We start from the raw sequence: 14,360 nt of genomic DNA on the forward strand, positions 1-14,360 counted from the left end.
CATGACCTGTTATTCTAACGTTGTTTTGCTCACCAGCTGTGGGCTTTGGAAAACATCAATGTTATTAAAAGAAGGCGACTGCATTTGAAGTTTTTTAAGGGAGTCTATTTATAGGCTACCATTATTTGCTGTATGTGCACTTTGATGGCATTTATAAACCCTAGCTTTGTTTAATTAGCCCCAAGCGTATTAGTCCAATAACGATAAGTTTTTACTGTCAAATCATCAACACAAAAAATGATTCGTCATTTATTAAATAACGTAGCCCTAGCCTGTACCAATGGTCCATTCTAACCGTGTTAATGGTTACGTGGTAGGCTACAGCTTTTATATGTTTTTTTTTTATATTTTTATCCTTTTGTGCCTGATGATCGACAGACGTCCAATTATCTGGTTTCAATCTCAAGTTAGGCGTACTGCAATATTGTGCGCTGTCTAGGTCCATTTGAACATTCACACCATTTCCTACCACTACTGTAGGCTACATGTGGTTCAGGATAGGCATTAGACCTAGAAACACGTTGGTTTGTACACCCCGGTTAAAAGAAAATATCACAATTGCGCCTCAAATTACACTGCAAATGGCCATAGCTGGTGTGTTTTATGTTAATTCATTTATCCTTTAGCCTATTTAAAGAGGACACCATTTTTTTGAGGTATAGAAGCAACCCGTTTTTCTTCTGACACCCAGCAATTGATTTGGACGTTGGTTTTGGCAGTAACTTTGTAACCATAGTGACCAGGATGTCCTTACAGCATGTTTGTGTTGCCGAAGTACGAAGACACTCGCCCTGGTGAGAAGTATGGCCTATTTAACCATTTCTGCTTGTCACATTTAGCCGTTAACGTTTATACGTAGGCTAATTTATTGTCGGCTTTTATCATCGTAATTTAGCCTTTAATTGGTTTACCATTACAACAGCCTACATCAAATAGACCTACCCGCCTAGTTGAGCGATTTTAATTCACATTTGTTCTCGGCGAACTATTTTCTGATTGCGTTAAAGGTTATTTTAAGTTTATTTTGTAAAAATTCAAATGAAAAGTTCTGTGTAAAGCATATTTGTTTATACAATGGTTCAGATATCTTCAGGGTTTTGGGGAATAGTGATGGGTGTGGAGAGAATGTGATTTCTTTCCTTTTGTTGGATCAAGTTAAGCTTGCAACCACATTGGCTAAATAATGTGCCAGAATTTACTGTTCCGATTTCGGGTACCCAAATGCTAATTTGTCTAAACCCATTATTCGTTTAGGACTAGACGATGCACTATGGGAATTAATTTGAACGTAATAAGAAATTGTCCTTCTAGATTATTATGGATCTTTTTATTTAATTTGTTTTACACAGGACACCTTTTAATCAAGGGAACAGACTGAATTTCTTTTACATAATGTAACTTTTCTTTCGAAGAAATAATTACTTATAATTAGCTTATCCCTAAATTTAGCCTGTGGTTATTTTGGCAGAGACCAATGTTTGTGTGTGACTTAAAATAATTCGTTTATCTAACAATAAGTCAACGTTAATATAATTCATAGCTGAAACATGGCTTGAACGATGGACATTTGCAAGTATTTTTCTCTCATAAAATGCCTCTAATTATATATGATCAGTGTCTATTTTTGTTTTGACTAGATCTGTCAGCCTACTCAATTCAGATTTTAGGGTGACCTAAATTAATAACCAATATCTATTGTTTATTTTTTAAACCAAGTATTGTTGAAACAAGGCTTCCGTTCATGTGTCCATAGCAGAGGAGCAATAACAAGTGGTGAAAGAGGCTCTTGGTAGGGTGTTAAAAGGGGCACAGCTGGTAATAAAACTGGTGCTAACCCTCCGCGCACCCTTTACCCTCAGAGATCCAATGAAAACCTGTCACATCGCATGAAGGAAAACGGAGCCCTAAAAAACATTCCAGGGGAGTTGGGCAATTTTTTCCACTTATTCACCCAAATGTGGTTGGACGTTGCAGAAATGCACATCCACAAAACATTCTTAAATGTTTCATCTTCATGCCAGAATACTCCATAAATTGTTATTTAATTATGTGACCTGTTGCCTGTCCGTCGCTTTTGCATGGCCTATAGTGTATATGTCAGCTGACTTTTATGTCTAATCGTCTGGGAAAGTTCCTGCCGTGGAAGTACAGCTTAACAATGGGCTTAAGGAACCTTCAAGTTCCTTGGGAAGTGGTTCTGGCCAGTACAAGAAACATGAAACGTGGCTTAATAGTAGACTTGTCCATGGTGCGAGCACACACTGTCACTGCTAAGGTGGTTCTTAGGACATCACCTGTTCTTAGTAGCTAAGCCCACATTGTATGCTCTCATGGCTCTCAATGGACCTGCTGTTTACCCCGGGACCTGTAGGTATTACAACATGGAAGAGGAGGGGTGTGTGGGAGGTTGGTTAAAAACCGTTCTGGAAGACTGATCACCAGTGTGTGGGCCTGACAGTGAAACACATGAAATAGTATCTGTTCTCTTCTGTTCACTAGTTTTTCTGCTTCAGCAGACAGTTGAAAGACTGAAAAGGGATTTCCTGACCTACAAAATAATAAGTATCCATCCTTGTTCCCTCACCTCAGATTTCTGAAGGTTGTAGCAGTCTAGAATGGAGCCCAGCCATGGTTCTGGAATGTGACAGGAGGGAAGTGTCTCTGTAAGTTGTCGATGGAGCCTAAAGACTCAGCTTTCTGCCAGGGGAACATCCTCTCACCCTGAACCAGCGCAGGGCACTAAAAGCCCACATCTATAACCGAGACCCTGAGTCAAGCCCCCAGTTCACTGGCTCCACTATAATCTCAACCCCCATCCCTAAACCAAGCCTCCCTTTACCCCAGTCCCCCTCTCCCTGCCATTCACCAGCCTCGGCCGTAGCCTCTACTTGAGCAGCTCTCTCCCCTGTGCCACTCTTATCCCTATGTTCTCTATTCAGCTCCCCAGTCGCTGAGATGCTGAACATACTCTCTTTTTCAATCCGTGCTTTGTTTCTCTCCCAGACAATGCAAGCTGCCCTCCTCCCCATGGTGAGCCAGAGACAGAGTGTCTGTTCCCCTTTTGCCTCTAATGACCTTTGGGATGTGCTCAGGTCAGGGTGCCTGCCGCCATGCAGCTGCCCACTGGAGCAGAACCCTGGCTGTCTGGAATGCCGGTGTTCCATCCCTAAGTTTGTACAACCCCACATCCATTAACTTAGTCACAGAGGAGCCACGGTTCCCCACCATCTTAACCTCAAAATAGCTCCCTTCTACTGTACTCCACTGCATCCTCCCTGGTGAACTTATATTTATAGTGCTGCATTTGTTTTTGAACATTTAAGAACTTTTCTGCCAGGAGAAAATCCAAAGCAATTTTATATATCTCAAAGTATAGATCCAAAACATATCTCCATAGGAATCTTAAAAGCGAAAAAAATGTATCCTTCTTATGTAATGGTACGCCAGCAGCTTGATGGTACAGTACATTGATCATCTCTGGGGGTTCTAGAACGTCAGGCGGTTGTAATGCTCATCTGTAAGGTTACGTGGTCATATGAGGCTAGCGGAGCGCAGCTATTTCCCATGTCTACTTCCCTCCGAGTTGTAGAAATTGCATCACAGGGATTAGCCCAGTTGGCAAGCTAAAAATATAAGTGTACTCTGCATACGAACATTTAGATCAGTGTGTCTGTTGCGGGAGAGATTAGCTTAGGTACAACCTGACACTTTACTTAACTCAGATTACGATTCAATGAAAAAGAGAAAATGTTCATCTGCTCTGTCATTGATGAGCTGGTTGGGTAAAGGCAAAGTTTGATCTTGACACCATGTGACATACTTGTAGTAATAGCTCATCTGAGTTGAAATCCATGGTGGCTCTGCTTAGCACATAATGTGCTGTAGGAAACATGAAACCTTAACCATAGGGGGGAGGAAAGAAACAAGGAAACGGGTTTTAAGTATTGAAGCTGGGCCTCAACATTGCCTCCTTGTGTCCTGTGTTTTTCTGCTCGGTTGACCATGCAACACTGATGCTAAGCGTCACATTGGAGCCACCAGGTCAAACTCTGGGACGTCAGAGGACCCAAGTCATCTCTGGCTTCCTGCCAAACAGCTTCATCACCATGCTGAGGCTGTGGATGTGCCCCCTTTCATCAAGCAGCCACCCACCCACTCCAGATCTTGTCCTCTCGGATGGAGACCCTCCCAATTACAATCTAGCGTTGTGCAAAGCCGCTTCCGTAGTCTATAGTGGGGAATCTCTGATGATGACATGAAAACCTAAAGCTTCCCCACAGGGGTTCACTTGTTCTAGACTAGCACTGGGGAAAGGATGGGGCTCTACCCAAGACCTGGTGCAGGCCTGATCATGGAAAGGAATCAAATGGAGAGCCTCACCTGTTTGGCTAAGATCGTGCCATGATGACTGGTATGTAATGCAGATATATGTATCTCATGGATTGTTCTCTTCACTGCATGCCATGCATGGCTATGAATGTTGTCATCTTTCAGGTCTTGTCAGTTTAATGCTCTGAAGGGCCCCTTAGTCCTCCTGTTGGTAGATAACAGACTGCTTCCACAGAATGGCTGTCAGAGGTGCGGCTGTGCACATATCTTTAGGGATTAGTCAGTAAATCTGTAAGTGCAAACACTGTAGATATAAGACTTAAATCATATCCCCTAAATAACAACCAGGGGAATGCCTCCCTGTTTGCTGTGCTGTCAGGTAACACCTTAGTTGGGATTTAAAAGTGTGTTGGGAAACGTGTGTGTGTGTGTGCGTGCGTGTGCGTAAGCCACTCTAGGTGACGATTACTAGGACACGGGATGGATTAACCTCTTGAGCAAGGGGACCCTAAGAGTGTGAAGGTGTGATGTGCATCTCTGCCACAAAGCTCCACTCAGCCTTTCCAAACCCATGTTGTCCCTGTTCTCAACTGACACTCACAGAAACGGACTGAGTTTAAGACTTCTGTTAGACATTGTATTTCACGCTGGTTAAGTGTTCCTACAAGATATGAGCCTTTAGGAATGTCTGCTTAACAGACCTACACCCGCTCTATGAGGATAAACATGTCTGCTAGACTCAGACGGAGGTGGTTTGCTTGGGTGGGTGTCAGAGCACAATAGCAACACCACTGTCTAACATTTCTCTTCTACTTATCTTATTACTGTTATAAGTCTCATTGATTTGTGTTACTACAGGAGCTTATAAGCGCAAACTGTTGTAAAGCTTTGCAACCATATTACAACCTCTCCCAAAAGTGATCACCTGCCCTTATAAGCCTTTCTGATAGGCTGGCATAATCCAATCCCACGAGTAGCCAATAGGTGACCTTCTTATAGATGGAATTATTCATGGCTGAGTTGCCTCACAGCACCTACTGTGAGCTGCCTCATGATCCTGGGATGAGGGATGGGATGAGGATGATGCCTTGTTCTACCTTGCAGTCCCCTATGCCTCCTCTAGTGGTGCCCTTCTCCCTTTTATGGCCAAATGAGTAGCTCTACCTCTTCCTGGGCATGTAGGTTCTGTAGGTTTGGCGTTTGCTTGGAATACTGTGACCGCTGAGTGAAAATGTAATTTGAGTGAAAATGGAGGACTGTACACAACTGACAATGCAAGTTACATCTTTTTAGGAATAATATTTAGCAGGACACTTGTTTGTTCCATTATTGTCCTGAGCTTCGTTTCTACGTGATTAAAGGATGTGTGTTGTGTTGGTCTGATGAGAAACATGCACTGAGGATTGTCCCGCCCTGCCTCACTGTGTCCACGAGATGATTGAGACGTAGTCTTAGCAGACCTGAATGCACTCCATTGTACTGATAACAACAGGATCCGATCATCCAAATCATGTCTGTGTTCATTACATCTTGCATGGAACTGTCCCACTTTCACACAATTCTGTTATCTTCCAAATATATGTTGAGAATCGTGTAATCGATGCCCCGAATTGATGTCATGTTCCCTTTTACATTGTTCCAGTTGCTTGTGTTTCATGATGTCAATAGGGCAGATGAAATCCTGCTTTTTGGTTTTGTCATTGGGATTATAGCCTTAGTACATTGTAAGTGTTGTGTGTGTACAGTACAGTGTTAGTATGTGCATGGCCATGTGTCTGCTGTTCATTGGACAGAACTGAATCCAGAAATGTGCTACATTACAAAACAATCAAATTTGATCTGTAAACTGAGCAAATGAGAGATAATGCATGCTGACGAAAAGTGAAAAGATCTAAACTACTAATACATGTTAGTGGATTGGAGGCATTTAAACTAAACCATAGGATTTCCTGCAGTGACCAATTATCTTTTTGGTAGCCAGATGAGTGGCATAAAACACATTACATGTTATTATCAACAATGTTTTATGGTGACAGAATTTTTAAAAACATTTTTACAAGGAAGGTGTCCATTTCTCCTCCAGTTGTCGTTGGAGTTTGTGCCGTTAGTTAACATGTTTTACACATTCTTGTATACGCCCTCCTCCTCTCTCCCTCTTGAAAAATGCACTGTCACCCTCGCACAGTATGTCACAACAAGCAGCGTTATGCTCATTAGGCATCAGACCGTTAAGTGATAGACACAGGGGGCTTCTGGAGCTTTTGTCACGGCCTGGTGGGATTTAGTTACTTGGCCGTTGGCGGTAGCCAAGCCTGATCATTAATGTGCTACCACGCTGGCAGAACAGGAGGGTGGCAGTGCCAGCCTGCTTGGTGCAGGTGATGAGACACAGTGGTAGCGCCAAGAGTTATGTGTATTTGTGACAACATTAAACCAACCACAATATGTCTGTTGAATTCTGCTCTACCGAATGACCACCATCTCAGAAATCCAACACGACATTGCAATCGATGAGCCTCAGCTAAGGTAGCAGGTACAGCAAATATAAAAACTCTAATAATCTATACTCTATACTGATAATGCAGTATAGTCATGTATGCATACTGTGGATGTTTTTAAAGGTATCCCATTGTAACACACTGTGTGTGTGTGTCATAGTCACCCAGTGTGCAAATGTTAACTTGTAACCTTTGGTCTGATGTTTATTACAGGAAATTGGCCAAAAGATTTTGGTGCGCCAGAATTTGGTTGTACATACCTCTATAGATATGTTTTATCTATGAAAAGTCTACCTTTAAGCATTGGCAGTTTTTCCTAGTCCTCAAAGGTCTATTTCACAACTGGCAAATGATCTGCTGCTTCCAAACTGTGATGCGGGTTTGACTGATCGCACACAGTACAGGCCACTGATTAGGATATGAAGTTGCCTCTGTTTAGGTTCTGTGTTCCCCTACATTGATTGAGGTATTTCTATCCTCTGATTGTCATAGGTTGCAGATGTCCCCGTATACTGAAGTCTGATGAGGTCTTATCCTTGTATTCCTAAGATATTTTTGATGTTTTTGATAGACAGTTAGAGAGAAAAAGGAAAGCAGAGAGAGAAAGAAGGGAGTACTCACACTATCCGGTGAACCACAAGCCCCAGGTCATCTGATTTCATGGTAATTGTGCAATTTGAAGGTTGTGTTTCTCTCAAGGGATTATATATCACTTCAGTCTAAAAAGACCATACATGAACCAGAAAAATGTTTTGGATTGCATTGTCAAGATATCTTAAGATATATTTAGAGACCCACTTTAAGACATTGGACAGGACATCATTCATTTCTAATGGGAATCATACCTATGTATTTGTATGGATACACCAGCATTGCAGAGATCAATCTCCATGCTTGCAGGGTTTGCGTCAGAGCAAACGTACACAGAGTTAATTGTTTTTCTTACTTCCACAGATAAGCCTTGTGTGATATGCTGTGAGATTGAACCTTAGGGTCAACTGATCATATAATGTATGTGTTAGAGGTAGTGAAGGAGAAGTAAGAAGCATAGGCAAGCTGCCCCCATGAAAACTGCATGTGGATTATAGATACTGGAACCTCTGGGTTTACTGGCGAGCATTGTGTTTTTTGGCCACAGAGGGTTGTAAAAGAGTGTCTCTGGTCATAATATTGTGTCCCTAAAAAAAACTTGCAGTGTCAGTGTCCTCACTTTGCATTAATGTCATTTTTTCCACTTAAATCTGCTTTGTTCTATTATTATAGTATGTTTCATGATGCATTTAAATCACCTTAAATAATTACTGAGTTAAAACCAACCTAAACAGCCTAGGTATAGGTATAGTGTGTAGTTGAGTATATGAGTTTGTTTCAAAGTGTGTTTGAATTGAGAAAAGTTGATCGTTTTTTAAATATTATTATTATTATTACGTTTGGCAATTTATCCAACATGACACAAATAATCATAAAAGTTGATTGTTTTAATAGGTCAGTTGACAATGGTAGCAAGGATGTTTAAGAAAGATAAAGCAACTAAGATGGGTTTTAGATTTTTTGTCTCTTTGAATTTTGACCTCATAGCTTGTTGAGCATTGCTGATTTGGGGAAACAGATTGATTGGTAAAAAGCCAATTGATGTTGGTAAAAAGGTTTTTCTTTGTAAAAGATCTACTGTTCTGGTTGGGTTACTTTTTTGTATGGTTATGATTGTTAAACTGAATATGTATCACGCTGATTATCATCATTGCAGGCAAATGGGAAAACCGGACAAACCAGCAATGTTACATTGATCTCAGGATCTTCCACAGTTCCAAACAAAACAACTGAAGATCCTGATAGTCTTAAACAATCTCTCTCTAACAGACCATCAACCAACTGTTAAATGTGAGGTCACTTTTATGGAAATCTCTTTGAATGCATGGGGTAGTTTGAGGCAGAGAGGGTAATGTCCCCATTCAAATCAAAAGAAAGAAAAAAAATGTGCAAACCAATCACAGGCCTCCGGCTGTTTATGTGTATAATACTGATGTGATGGTCTGTGGCTAGTTTTGTTTTTATAAATTTGAAGTTTCTATTGAAAACATGCATGGTTTCGACCCAGGCACTGGTCGACCTTTTTATGAGCATTGGGTTTGTCCTGGAAGAGTCTAAAAGCACGGGGCATCTAATCGGATCCTGTAAGATTGCAAAGCTGTTTCGTCTGAGGTTCCATCACTAACTTTAAGGCGGCTTTGCTACATGTCAAAACATGTGCAAGTTGTACGAATATACATTTTAAAGTGGTGTTTACGCCAAACAAATGTGTCTGTAGTCATAAATCATCTGTAACGCTTTACAGTGCAATCATTCTCCAGTTGAGGTATAAACAAACATTTCAAGAGTTTACATCATTCCCCTCATTCACTGCTAATTTGATTTGTTTTGTCTGATCCTCCTCTTAAGGTGTATTTTTATAAATGATAAATAAATATCTGCCACTAGTTAAACTAACCATAATGTGAATACTTTTCAGCCTATTCAGAACATTTTAGACCTTGAAAAAGCTGCATGTCACTGACGGCTCCTTTACTTGCAACCACAGTAAATGTAAAAGCCGTATGGATAAAAGCCATATGGAAGCGACTATTTACTTACAAAGGTATATTCAAACTTGTCTGATCTTGGTTTAAGATGCAACTAAAGGCCAGTTCAATCGACCTATATACTAAGAAGGGCAAATGGAAGTTCCGCTTTTTTAAACCAACAGTTATTCACTGATGAATTTTAGATGGGCTACCGTGAATGGTGGTTCCCTAAGTGCTGATGAATAGCATCCTGGATATACACTGACACCCACAGCTCTTGCAAGGCAGCAGGATTATTGTTGTAGCCCGGGGTTGTTTGCTTGACCTGCTCGCCTACCCCATTGTTGGAGGTGAAGGTAGCCCACACTGCACACCCGCCCCTGTCGTTACCACAATTAGAACACTAGTCGTCAAGCACACCAGGGATCTTATCTGGGAGTTTTGTCTATTTCTTGCTCCCCCAGGATTGAGAGAGTGTGGGAGGGATGGACCCTGTGAAAGATATGCACCCTAGGAACATGTTTTGAGTGTCAGTGAGAATGTGTTTACAGGAAAGCATGTCAATGGGTTACGATTTGTACCTATGCAAAATGCTTGAGTATATCAGCTAAAGGAGTTTTGTAATTGCCAGTTCATCTGTCAGGGCCACAAGCTTTGTGAGATACAAAACTTGCATGTACAGTGGGTTGATTGGGGATGTTTAGAAAAGATATGTCTACTTGTTCAATTTATGCAAATACTCATCCTGTCTGAATAACTGTTTATGCAAATGACATCAAACATGTCACAGTAGCTTTACATTTCACAGTTATTCATTGTGTTTACCGCTTTAACCATCTATATCATCCAGTACCAGATTTGGTCCGAACCATGTCCTTCCCATAAGCCTGTATTGGCTTTCTGCTGCTGGTATGTGGACTATGGTATGTGGCCAGGGGCACTCTTTAGTGTTGGCACACTGGATTATCCCCCCAGAATTAAAGCGTCCTGTTATCTCCAAGCATTATCCCCTGGCAAGGCCCTAACATTAGTGACCTGTAAATCCTTGGATTGGCACAAGGTATCATTGGAGGTTAATGATTTGCTCAACAGAGTGTACTGTAAACAGTCAATTGAATAACTACGACAGCCTTAAACATTTTCATATTACATGGATAAAGCTCAACCAAAAAGAGCCAAGGGCTATGAGAAATACCAAACTGTTTTTCTAATCTTTCATTTTTTAGAATGAAAGATTTCTGATGCAGAGAAACATTAAAACACAGTTTTAGCTAGTGTTTCTCTAAATTCACAGCTTCAATGAAGTTATACATTTTGGTCGAAACGGCAGTAAGAAGATCCTGTAAATATGGTAGTCCTTTTATATTTTGTGAGGAAAACCATACTGAGTTATTACTTGAGTGAGCCATATTTACATCAAGATATGAGCTATTATTAAATTGTCCCGATGTGGATATGGCTTAATGGGGCAAGAAAATCTGAAATCTTTGATCTGTCTATTGAATGATTGATTTTTTCAGGAGAAAAAAATTCTTGGTCACAAGAATATAATGATACACTGTATACATTAAGATACAAGTTTATTTTAAAATGATTAATACAATGACAATGTCCCTAAAACAAAGTATTAACATAGCTGAACATTAATGGTCAAATGAAATGTGGAGAAAATATTTTGTGAGGTTGATGTAATTTAATGAACAAAAATCCAAGTTGAGAACTCTTCAAAAGTTTTTATTTAGGTGGTTAAAATGTGATGAGACGCATGATATTAATAGAAAATAAATTTACCATTAACTTCTACTGTTTTAACACATTTTACTTGATGCCTCAAATTTTGAGTCAACATTCGCTTTATTTAATTCTAAAGGGATCGTTTTTACTGTAACTAGGACATATATATTGGAAAAAATCATACACACTTGTTTTTTATTCACACCTCCATATTAACAATTGTATTTATGCCCTCTCATTTGAATTTGAATCAATTGCAGGACAGAACAACTAGGAATTTGGAGTATTTAGGAATTAGTGGGTGAAAAACACATGTAATACTTTGGTACCCAACCCTGCTAGGCTGCTTTGGTTTCTAGAGCAGTAAAGTCTGGAGCTCTTTGAACAGAGGCACTTCCCGGCCACTATCACAAGACTGTTTAACAGCAATCAAGGCTGTAGGAGCAAAGCTAACAGATCAAGTCGGCCTATTAAAAGGTTTCTATAAAATAATTTATAGTTGGTATCTAATTTTCTGTACCGTGGACCATATCAGTGGCAGTCCAAAGAAAATAGTTGGTTTACCACCATTTGCACAAGACACACACAAAACATTGTCAAGATTCTTTACATGCATGCTGGTAAATCTTTTCAACGTTTTTAATAATCATGTTTTCTTTCAGCATCAAACAGAAACGACTTATTGTCGATGACTTGGTTCAGATCTTTTATTGAGTCCATCTTATTTTCTGTTGGTATTCTTCTCTCAATCTTTACTGAAAAATGCATCAACCAAGGCCCCTAGTACAGTTGTATCAGAAGTATTCAACTGAAAACTCTATCTGAATTTAATAACAAACAGTTATTATACAAGGTATCAGAATCCACCCTGTCTGACAGCACCCACCCACCGCACCTAGAGTTTCAGACATTTTCATTGGGTTCCCGCTTCAAATACTAACTAGCCAACACAGATACAAACACTTCTTTATACGCTCAGCCATTTTACTTGTAAACTCCAATAGTAAAAGTTAATATCAGCACAACCACCCAACCATGCTTGGTAACTATTGTTTCAGTTTTGGTAGTTTTAAAACATAGAATACTTGTGTATTCCTATTTCATTTTGACTTCTCTTTTTATATTGTATGATTTTGTGTGTTATTGTTTTGTTAGTTTTTTTTACTGATGCACATCCAATTGCCCTCTGGGGACATATAAAGTTCTACTGCTGCTGCATTTTATACAGTGCCGTCAGTGCTTTGTATAATTTAATTTAAATGTTATGTTTTTCATTATGAAATTAACTAAAAAGTAGCATATTGTTACCTAGCCCCGTTAATAAAAAATAAAAAAATGCAATTGGTTCCCATAAAAGTGTAGCATGTATTTTATTATTACCAAATGAATGTGCAGTGAACTACCCATCATTCATAGAAAAAATTAGCTGTAACTGTGAACAATTGAATTCATGAAATAGAAAATACGCTTTTGCAGATCTAATAAAAAAGATTCCTGTTTGAATCATTACAAAGGATGTTTGTTGATCTGCTGGCCGTATTGTCTAATTACACTGGACATTTGTTGTCAATGTATGCAGGAAATATATAGTCTGTCTTAAAAATAAGTAGTTTTAAGTTAAAGTATTGCTGGTCTTATTAAAGAATTGCAATAATTGCAATAGTCATCACAATAGTAATATGGACAGGTAAGATGATGATAACTATGGTAGCAGTATCAACAATCATAATAAAAAAAATACAATTTGAATGATTCAAAAGTAATATACGGTGTGATATTTATTTTCTTTTAAAAATACAGTTATGTTAATTTATAGAAATCTCTGTAGAATGAGGCACAAGAACATACATTTATTTGTTTAGTTAAAGTTGCTAAATGTAATAATTAGGTAAGTGTAGACAACTTACAGCAATTGAGGCTGGACAGTTATCTGATGCCTGCTTCATTAACAGCAGCACTTTGAACGTTTCATAAAACGTTCAGCAAATACGCCGAGTTGCAAACAGAGCAAATATTTGATAAATGTGCACAAAAAAAGAGCTAAACAATCACTTTTAATGTGGTGTTAGTATCATTTTAACGGCAGAAGTGTATCAGCACTTTTTCTACTGGGCTCTCATCGCTGTTGTTCCTGAGGCGTCAGGGGTCACATGATGCCATGTGGTGGCTGGGTTTCAGCTGCCACTCACCCCTATGCTGAGACCCAGCACTCCTCAGGACATGGTCTTAGTGAGAACCCAAACTCCACCAACCCTCATCTATCCCCAGTAACCCGTCTTCTTACCAACGCCCCACCTCCATCCCTTCTTCCCATCCCCCACCTGTACTATCCTTCTGCCCTACCCTACCCTCCCCTCACCCTGCCTTCTTTCATCCCATAATGTCTGCTCGCTACTTAAATGATCTTATTACCACTCTATACATTTGAAATATTACAACTTTATTTAATGGTATCAAACCAACGATAAAATACATATTTGTTTCCTTAAAAATATGAAATGTTGTGGTCCCAATTTGGACTAAGCCATTGTCATGCAATCTGAATTCGACACAGAGACCTTCGTTTTGGGGGACTTTTTTGAAATTGTTTGTGATTCAATGGTAGAACATGTAATTCATTGATAAAAGCTAGACTTCATTGCTTCTTAGTATGGAGCAGAGCTTGGAAGCTGAAGATGGCGGACACTGAAAAGCTGCTGTAATGCACATCTCCAGAACATCTGGTGTTAATCACTGCGTAATAACTTCAAAGCAGATAGAAAAAGGCCAATCTCAAGCACGTGTACATGATAAACTTTGAAATTATTTAAAGAATCGGACATCTTGTGAGTCCACGGCCATTGCCTTTGTTGGTGCTGGGAAAACGTCAAAACTTAAACCAAGACATTTCGAATCAGGGGAGGGATTGAGATAGAAGGAGGTTGGGAAGGGGTGGAGCCAAAGGATTGTAGACATCCCTGAAAACCATTCAGATGGAGCTCTGAAAATAGAGCCTGTAGAAGATGGAGATAATTCTAATTAGAAGTGACTCTGCATGCCAGTGATCCATGCCGACTATTAGTGTTGTCACGAAACGCTGCGGATGCTACTGGGCATGCGCACTGGTCCTTTCTACCCTTGCATCACTGCCAGTTTGGGGAAGGTCATCTCGCCTGGGTGTACACGCTCCCACAGCAAACCCTACTTTGTAATTCTGCACGCAATTCTAACAGGGGGGCGGGGGAGATTTGTTTGTAGA

The sequence above is a fragment of the Osmerus eperlanus genome, chromosome 6 (assembly GCF_963692335.1).
Source record: "Osmerus eperlanus chromosome 6, fOsmEpe2.1, whole genome shotgun sequence".
NCBI classification, from domain to species: Eukaryota; Metazoa; Chordata; class Actinopteri; order Osmeriformes; family Osmeridae; genus Osmerus; species Osmerus eperlanus.